Consider the following 10,839-nt stretch of genomic DNA (forward strand, 5'->3'; position numbering starts at 1 on the left):
GTACTGCTGTATGTTTCTGATATCTCCTCTCTATAGTACAGTGTGATACTAAATGTCCTGTACTGCTATGTGTCTGATATCTCCTCTCTATAGTACAGTGTTATACTACATGTCCTGTACTGCTCTTTATCTGTGCCAGGATGAGCTGCGCCTTTGGGCACCAATTCTGGACGGCTTCATTTTATTTTTCTGGGACCCTGTGTGATCTGTACAAAACCCTGAAAATTCTCCAGTCCTCTACATAGAATGAAATTTAGAGACTCTACTAGCTATTTCTGACTGTTGTTTCTAAGGACTTGCTGTATCCATAGCTAGCTGCTTTTCCTTTAAAATTTCATTTTTTTCTCATTTTGGGGGATTTAGAACCAATTACCTGTTTTCCATAGAGTTTTGGTTTCAACATACAATGGTCGTCCTGGAACCAATTAATATTGTATGTTGAGGGACCACTGTACAAAGAAAACATGTCAGTCAAATACTGAATGCACATCTTACCCACATCTGTGCACAGGCCACACACCGGATACTTGCCGCACCAACCACTAAGGGTATGTGCACCCTACAGAATCTGGGCATATAACCCGCCATGGATTCCGCCGCTTGTGCTTGAGCGCATCTCCGCCCGTGCCATAGACTCCATTCTATGCACAGGCGGATTCCGCCGTCAGCTCAAAGAGTGAACAGGTTCAGAAACATTAGGGGAGATTTATCAAACACGGTGTAAAGTAGAAGTGGCTCAGTTGCCCCTAGCAACCAATCAGATTCTCTCTTTTATTTTTCAAAGAGTCTGTGAGGAATGAAGGTGGAATCTGATTGGTTGCTAGGAGCAACTGAGCCAGTTTCACTTTACAGCAGGTTTCATAAATCTCCCCCTATATCTCCACAACCTCTAGCTTCTGTTGAGTGGCAGGGCTCCCTCTCCATTCAGGGCCCCTGTGCAGCCGAACAGGCGGTATTGCCTGTCCCAAAACTTCATGCTCAGGGTACGTTTACATAAATTTATCTGACAGATTTTTGAAGCCATAGCCAGGAATGGATTTGAAAATAGGAGAAATCTCAGTCTTTCCTTTATGACCTGTTCTCTGTTTATAGTCTTTTCCTGATTTTGGCTTAAAAAAATCTATCAGATAAATCTCTCTGTGTAAACGTACCATTAATGCCATATTTGGCTCTGTTTATGTAGCTGTGTTATGGAGCTATTATAGGTGGTGTTTGAGTAGTTTACTAGAGAGGCATGCAGAGGTTTTGTTTGTCAAATTCTGTAGTAATATTAAAATTGTGCCATGAGCCATCAGATACTGTGTGAACAGAAGTATTTTCTTGTAGAAGCATTGTATGAAAATGTGTTTTACCTTTATTTTATGATGTGAACATAGCCTTACTATGGAGCTGGACCTCCTCTTTGTTCTGCTGTACATGCTCTATGGGCTGCAAAAGAGCTTTAAAGGGAAACTTCTAACCTACTTATATGTCCCTATAGCGCAAGAGGAACTGAGGATGAGGATCCTCAGCAACGTTTTGGGAAGTTTGTAGTTTATTAGATATGTAAATGATGTGGTTTGGTGCACTGGGGGCGGGGCTACGACTCGCAGTGCACAAATCTACCCCCAACCCTAATGAATATTTATCTGGCGCTGTGCAGTGATGAGTGCCTGAGTGACACTGCAGAGTGCCGCCCCAATATTCATTATGAGGGCCGGCCAGCCAGAATGGATAGGTGCAGTGTAGGCAGTAGTCGCACCCCCAGTGCACCAAACGGCCTCATTTACATATTGAATAAACTTAAAAGTTCCTGAAAACAGTGCCATGTGTGCTATAGAGACATATCAGCAGGTCAAATGCTTCTAATCTGCTGTTTGTTTCCCTTTAAGGCTGGGTTCACACTAAGTATATTTCAGTCAGTATTGTGGTCCTCATATTGCAACCAAAACCAGGAGTGTATTGAAAACACAGAAAGGCTCTGTCCACACAATGTTGAAATTGAGTGGATGGCCGCCATATAACGGTAAATAACGGCCATTATTTCAATACAACAGCCGTTGTTTTAAAATGCCAGCAAATATTTGCCATTAAATGACAGCCATCCTCTCAATTTCAACATTGTGTGAACAGATCCTTTCTGTGTTTTGGTTTCAATATGAGGACCACAATACTGACTGAAATATACGTAGTGTGAACCCAGCCTCAAGCTGTATGACAGCCTATAGAGCATGTACAGCAGCACAAAGAAGGGGTAACATACGAAAGCTGCGTTTAAACACCATGAAATAAAAGTAAAATATACATATTTGTCAGTGTAGTAATATTCTCCATAAAAGTCAGTGGGAAATTGAATCTGTAATTGATTATGACCGTCCAAATATTGAATGTGCTCATTATTTACCATCTGCTTTTGTTGAATCCAACCGTTTTTGTTTATTTTTTTTTACTTTATTTTATTTTTTATTATGTTCCTTTTGGAACAGTTTTGTGACCCTGCAGTTCATTATAACAAATGTGGTCAGTTTTTGGCATGAAAAGGTTAAACATCGGAAGACCTTTGCTATAGCACTTTATAGTGCTCTAATAATAATATTACCAAAAGGTTAAGACATGAAAAGGATGGAGAAAGATCTCTGTGTGTTTTCCAACACTTCTTACAGGGACTGGACGCCTTTCAAAATAAATACTGACCGTCCCAGGATAGCTGTCTTTCCAAACTTTAAATACATTTGCACGGGTCCCAGTTATTTTTGTACTGTTGCATATATTTGTATTTCTCCTTTATAGATAAACATTGATTATTGGTTGACATGCAGATTACAAGGTAAACCAGGGCTGACACTGTCTGGATGTCCCTCTCCCATCATGTCACACTCCCCCACAGCGAGATGTTAACTCAGCAGACAGATATTTGAATAAGTAATTTTCAAACATCCTGTGAAAAAAAAACACAATTGAAGATGGAAATGGTAACTCATTCCTTCCTATCTCTAAGATTCTATCTCAGGTTAGGTCTGCTTTGTATTAGGGGACAGAAATGATAAATGATAATGAAACCTTCAGTAACAAATGTACTGGGAACTGTCACATAGAATGTGTGGAATCCAACCACTTTATTACCTTGTCTTACAGTCCATAGAAGTATGTTGTTTCATGAATACGTTACATACAAATACATTGTTTACTATGTTAAATATGATGTCTATGGTAAGAAACTTTTCATATAGGAATCTGGGATGTTTATAGGAATGAGGTATGTACACATTATCTGTGTTTTGTACCTAAAGAATTAGATGTTGAAAACACAGTAGAGATTTAATATAGTCCTCTCAAAAATTATTTATTTAGATGCCAAATATGTATTTGGTGTCTCTGCTCTTATTCCAGAGCTGTAGACTTGACCAATACAGGTTGTAAATGTCCTAGCTGTTTAACTGCTATTGACTCTAAAAGATTTCATCTCCATTACCATTAGGGATACTACCATCAGTATTACTCTAAATCACCTATTACTCATTCACTACCTTACATAATTAGGGAAACATGTAATTACACATAGAAAATTGTGACTACAAAGGAACCTTGTCACTACCCTAGTCCACCAGGACTATTATCACAAACCTTATCACCGCCCCATTCCCTATACTGCTAGAGTTGTTATCATCCACTATAGTCCTGCATTATGTTCTCTCATGTGTTTCCTTTTACTCAATAGAAAAGAACTGATCCTGGTAAAAAGGAGAAGGGAGCAATCTTTAACATTTTCTAAGGGCCCTATTACACGGAGCGATAATCGGCTGAATTGAAACATAGAAACATTGGCCCACTTTGTCCGTTTATCGCTCCGTGTAATAGAGACAATGATCAGCCGATAAAATGATCATCGGCTGATCGTTGGTTTAGTTTTGGACCTATAATCGCCGGGCGCCTACCACGCATTGCTACGTGTAACAGTGATTTGTGGCCAACGGCTGACAATTTTCTAGACACCTGTTACCTTACCTAATACCTTTCCGATCCCGCTGTTGCCACCGGTACCGTGAAGCTGCGAAGCACACAATAGAAGGCTGGGAGCAGGGAGAGGTAAGGTATTGTGTGTTTAGGCAAGGGCTGCATGGACATCGCTAACAATGTCCATACAGCCCTTACTGCCCGATTATCTGTCCGTTTGATAGGTCCAATAAACAAGCGCTGATCTAGCAGATTGGTGCTTGTTTACTTAAATGATCGGACTGCAGTCGGCCCATGTAATAGGACCCTTAGAGAGCAGGCCTCTTAAATTTAATTTGAAGACAGATATTCTGATACTTTTTATTTATTTGTTCACTTGTTTTTTGAGCAATTATTTTGAATTTGTGACCTAAAATAGTGTAAAAGCACATTGTAAGAATTTGCCTATGGACTTGGACTTGTTATTAACATATTGGGAGTATATTTAACACAGCTTATCCTGAACAGTTTGTTGACAGACTAATAACTATTTAAAGGGGAACTATCAGAAGGTTTGACGAATCTAACCTGCTGGCAGCTCCCTAGTGGGCACAGGATGCTGTGGATGAAGGTATGTCTCTAATGGTGCGTTTGCACAGAAAGATTATCTGACAGATTATCTGCCAAAGATTTGAAGCCAAAGCCAGGAGTGGATTTGAAAAGAGGAGAAATCTCAGGCTTTCCTTTATGACCTGATCTCTGTTTATAGTCTGTTCCTGGTTTTGGCTTCAAATCTTTGGCAGATAATCTGTCAGATAATCTTTCTGTGTAAATGGACCCTTACCTTCACCCTCAGCACCATTCCTGTGCTGTCAGTTATGTCCAGTAAGCCATTAAGAGCACTGGGGATGTGGCTACCTCCCCTCCAAGCACCTATCCCGCGGATAGTGGCAGATCGCCACCTGGCCAGCCAGCCAGCACCCTCTAATAATCATCAATGGAGGGGGCCAGCCCGGGGAGGTAGCCACGCCTCCCAGTGTTCTTAACTGCTTACCAAACACAACTAACAGCACAGTAACGGCCTTAGGATGAAGGTAACACATGCCTTCCTCCTCAGTGCTTTGAGCCCACTAGTGAGCTATCAGCAGGTTAGAAGGTTATAAACTTTAGAACCAGTTTTTATTTTGTGTACACTGAAGGAAGTATATGAGTCCTGACACTTGCAGTTTGCTGCAGCATTTTTCTATTTTTGTTTGTATGACAGTCACGGCAGCGTGCAAACTGCACAGTGTGAACACGTGTTAGTGAAGTGCTGGCTATTTGTCTGCTTTTTGCGTCACATGTGGGAAGGGGGGGGGGGGCTACTTCCTTTTAGCCGTGCACTCCACCCATCTCCTGTGGGTGTTTTACTCAGAGTTTAGTTGATCCTGTATGGCCTATTTTGTAGACATATAGGGGGAGATTTATCAAACATGGTGTAAAGTGAAACTGGCTCAGTTGCCCCTAGCAACCAATCAGATTCCACCTTTCATTTTCCAAAGAGTCTGTGAGGAATGAAAAGTGTAATGTGATTGGTAGCTAGGGGCAACTAAGACATTTCTACTTGACACTAGTTAGATAAATATCCCCCATAGTCTACATATAGGCCATTAGTTGGTATAGGTTCCAACTCTCTGAGGTCACGAGACGTGGCGAGTTGGTACATTCTATTTAATCAAATGGTTTGGTAAGAACCTAAAAAAAACAAAACTTTACAACAGGTTTTTATCATGTGTACGCTGAATTGACTATATGGGTTGAGTCCTAACACTTGCAGTTTGCTGCTGTATTTTTCCATTTAATGTAATGATTTAAGAAAGCTAAGTCAGCACTACAACCACATTCACATTAAGTACCACTGATATAAACCGATACTGCACCAGACATTGGTGGTGCTAACTCAAAAGACAATCACAAAGTACATCAATCCAGTGCAAGAAGGAATGTTGTGACAAGCCTGTTTCATGCACTTGGCACTTCAACGGACTCTGTAGATTCTGCCTGATCACATGAATGAGCCAGGAGAACCACGCAGTAAGTGCGCTCACTTCTGGCTTTGGGACACTTGACCTGGACAGATTCATAATGTAAGCTTATGGGGCTGTCCAGGTCTCATACACACAGAGCAGGGAGAGTAGCATGTTGTTCCCTCATTTGTTCTTCTGATTGGTTGGGAACAGAACTTTCACAAATTAACAGATAACAAATGTTCACATGCCCCTGGGATTAAAGAAGTACTAACTTACCTCTTCCCGTGTCTGCGGTGGGACCGGCCATTGGACCCCCTTACGGAAGGCATGTCCTGGCTGATGGACTGCCTGCTCAGCTAATCAGTGACTGGAGCTGCGTCCCACCCCGGTAAATGGCTGGCTGAGCGTCCGGTCCATCAGCCAGGTTGTGACATGTCAGGGGGTCCCTCGGCCGGTCCTGCCGCTCACCGCAGGCATGGGGAGAGGTAACTTCGTACTTGTAATCAATGTCCCCCCTGCCCCAGCCAGCTGCCGGATTTTATAATCTGCCAGACTTCTCCTTTAATATCATATTTGATCATCCTAATTTACTTTGGAGTACATAACTTTAACAACACTTCTTGGTTTTCTTTATTTGCTCTAAAAGTATTGTTAAAGAATACACTAAATCAGAAAAAAAAATTCTTCCAAGACCTCATCGGTGTAGGAGAACATGAAGAACTGCATTCTCAGAATCTTAAAAGGACAGTCTGCACTTACCAGTAGAAGTTAAACTGCTCAATAGTTACTACAGAATTCCTAGGTTCAGGTGGTCAAGAAGCCAGTAATTTCACATTAACACCTGGAACTGCAAATCCAATTTTACAGTGATATCCTATTATACTAATACATATCTAAGATATACTAATTATCTTACTAATATACTAATTACTGTTTTCTTTGGTCTGTAAGAGCAGGTTTCACAAGATCAGCAGTAGCCTCTGGGTATACAGACAGCAGTCCTTCAAGGAGTTAATACTTTGAGACTAGGGGACAGTACAAGAGCGTTTGAGAATAGGATCCCACTGCTATGGTACTTGAGTACTAATAGTACATGTAAATGCTAGCTAAACAAATCTGTTCTGAAAGCAGTGCGGCTTTACACTAAAGAAATAAAAGTATCCTTTCTACAGTCTTACCTTCATTCTGAATCTGCTGTATATTTATTATATAATATATATTATATTTACTGTTAGTTAGCCATTTCAGTGTGTGTTTCCTGAATTTGCATGTAATATGAAAGGGTTTCATCGGGAGGTATTGGAATGCTGAGCGCCCCATTAGGACAATGGAGTCCTAAGTGTACTGTCGGAATGGGGAATGCATACTGCCACTCCATTTATTGCATATTACTGTATTAATCTATTTCCAGCAGTTCCTCTTGACAATGAATGGAGAAGCAGTGCTCAGCCCTTTCATCAGCCCACTACTGTGTGGTAAAAGCGTGCTACATTTAGTTTGTGTGTCAGTACAAATGCAGCAAAACCAACGAGTTAGTGAATTTTTTTACTCTTTTATCTTTGCCTGATGGTACATTAGCTTTCATGGAAGAGTATTTTCTTTACTGCCCTGTTGGTGCTGGCGCGGGGATCCTGGTGGTCTGGTCCTTTTTTCAAAACACTCCCCGATTCCCATGCTCGGCACTGTTTTCTTCTTGTGCACCATCTACGCTTTATTCACTGAAGACGGACCCAGCGCCCCCCAGTGTAACAATATCCCCTCCCCTTGGTGACATGGTCCTGCTTGATTCTAAGGAAGGAGCGTCATCAAGGAGAAGGGATATCATTACAGTGGGGGCGCTAGGCCTGCCTCCAGTGAATAAAGCAGGGCCAGTGCACAAGAAGAAATCCCCACCTTTAACAACACCTGATGGTACATTCACATTCACTAACCTATTTTTTTTTAGCAAGTGCTGTGGGCGTGGGGGGGGAATTTAGGAAATAACATGCTCTTACCTCCCCCACTCCAGCGATGGTGGCTGCATACCGCCGACTGCTTCCTGATCTGAGCGGGGACCTCAGACCTATAGGGTAATTAATGTAATTAATCACAATATAAGTGTAGAATTAAAGGAGTAGTGCGGCATTTAACATTTATTTACTAAATATCACACATTGATATTCCACTTTGGGGGCGTCAGGCCAGTGCATGAGAAGAGAACGGTGCCGAGCGTGGCAAAAGGATTGTGCCACCGGGATCCCCCTGTCGGCACCAACAGGGCAGTGAAAATATACATTTACCCGAAGCCAACCTAGTAAAGTTAACAAGAAAGAAAAAATTGTACCTGATGGTACATTCACTTTAAAGATTTCTAAACTCCAAAAAATCTTGCTGTATTGTTAATCATTGTATCTGGGTATATGCCAAATGATCTACTTGAGACTAATTTAAGAGTACATTTCTGAAGGCGTGCGTTCATCTCCATTCCTTGTTTAGACAATAAGCAATGTGCCAGTCTGCTTGGAATATCAGCCTGGTAAAAACACTGCTTTAATTAGAGGAAGAATGTCCACTATATTGCAAGCTCGTATTTTTGAAGGACTCTATTGTTAAGCCTGCAGGAGCAGCAAGAACTGCCAACTATGGATTCTGTGGGAATGTCTTCTAGCTTGTAAAAACATTCTCCTTAAATAGTGAAGACTCATGATCTCACTTCTACTATAATCTTCAAAGGGGGGGGGGGGGTTATTAAAATGTGCTTTGTTGGATGTAGATTTAGATAGATTTACTAAGAATGTATGGTAAGTGTTAATTATGTAAGAATTTGAGGTAAACCAAGGTCCCTGGTTTCATATATCCCAATTTGGCAGCCGAGTAACAAAGTCTCCTAAACTTTTATTCTAAAAATTAGCAAAAGTTGACAGCTATAATACAACAACAAAAAAATGAAAAGTACAACAGCCCCGCTGCAAATGCCAAGACATATGGTTAATATAGATATTTAGAGTTGTAAAACTTCTATAGAAAAAAAAAAAAAACAAGTCTTGACAAACCATTTGATCAAATAGTGTCTACCATCCCCCCACATTAAGGTGATCTCACCTTTTTCTATAGCAGTTTTGCAATTCTACATATCTATGTTAACCGTATGTTTTGCCATTTGCAGCACTTTTCTTTTTTTCGTCTGTATTTCAACCATGGCAGCGTGTACCTGCATAGTGTGACTAGTGCCATTGGATATGTTTTCTTGTTTGTCAGCCATAATAACAAATCATAGCATCTGTAATACAGCCACATCATCCAGTCCCACCATAGTTCTATGCTTTAGTCATCTAAGTTTTCTGAAATAGAACCACCGGGCTTTAGGTGTTTTAGCCATAAAATGGATACTCGTATATTGCCACAATGCAGCCATTTGAAGCCAAGCCAGTTCTAGAGTTGACAGACAACTTCTTTCCTACTTTTATGATAACTAACTTGTGCATCTGTAGTAGGATACTTTCCAAAATGATGAAAGGTTTCTCTCATTTGAAATCAGTCAGTACATGGTATTTGACTATTCAGTATGTACCCCGTAACCTTGTATCTATGTAGTATATATCAACTACTTCATACACTGTAAAGATTACTTTTTAATACAACAAAAAAAATTTAAATAAAGAAAAAAAAATAAGAAATAGGAGTAAGAGAAACAGGGAGGTTGCACAGGTAGAGCATTCCATATATTGTCAATTGTGTGCTGCTTATCATAGAGGTGGCTCAACCTGTCACTACCCAATATCTTTAGCAATTTGTAAATAGTCTCTAATCCGTAAATAGACTTCGTAAAATATCTTTTTGGAGAAAATGCCCATTTCTCCACTTATTAGCTTTCTTGCCTTCTTTACCTCCTCTCCTAAACTCATAATTTACACAGATTACAGCTGCACATAGAATTCTACAAAGAGGATGGGGAAGTGTTTGGATTTAAACAGAAGAAGGGAAGTTGAAAGCTCCAGTAAGTGTTATATTTCCCTCTAGGGCTGGATTCACCGCTTACACTGCCCCATACTGATCTATAAAGTCCCACTTGATGTCACTGCTGTTTTGAACGATGTGCCATAGAGATGATCTCCTTTTCTATGTGTGTGCAATGTATGAAAGGCATAAAATCAGATAGTCTCCACACAATCTCTTAGTGACAATTGGAAATTAAAGATGGAATCTGTAAAGCGGGGTAACTGGTAAAAAATGGTATACAGTATACAAGTTATTTAATGGCTAGAAATACTGCTACACCTCCTGTACATACATATGACCGCTTACCCTATAGATTTACATGAAGGTACAGGTGCACTTTAAATATTTCAGCAGGGCAATATTCTTTTGTCTATGACCTTTCTAAAATAAGTGAATCCTGAATAATTTGAGAAAGTGTTTTGCCCATAGCAACCGATCAGGGACAGTCTAGTAAAATAAAAGCTGTGTTCTGATTTCTATCTATCTGGTTTCTATAGGCGATAAAGAACCCATATCGATATTCCTTGATAAATCCCCCCCTTTATTTGTTTAATGCCTATAGGTATGGTCCGAACCGAGTTTGGTTCGGGTTCGTACGAGCCCGAACCCTCGGTAATGATTCCCGCTTTCTGCCCGCTCTGTGGAGAGGGCGGATACAGCGGGAGGACCGCCTGGAAAACTGGAATACAGCCATAGCCATAGGCTGTATCCACTCGCTGCATGGAGCGGACAGACAGCGGGAATCTGATGTCGAACGTTCGGGTTCATATGAACCCGAACCTCAGCAGGTTCGGACCATCCCTAAATGCCTACAATCATAATCTAGGGGTAAAGATAAGCCCATATGTAGTGTCCCATTACAGGTGGTTCGCTAAGTAATTTACCACCTTTGTGAAAGGTGGCATACCAAGAGCTGGGAGGTGCAATTTCCACTCCAGCC

The sequence above is a fragment of the Dendropsophus ebraccatus genome, chromosome 5, assembly GCF_027789765.1.
Source record: "Dendropsophus ebraccatus isolate aDenEbr1 chromosome 5, aDenEbr1.pat, whole genome shotgun sequence".
Lineage (NCBI taxonomy): Eukaryota > Metazoa > Chordata > Amphibia > Anura > Hylidae > Dendropsophus > Dendropsophus ebraccatus.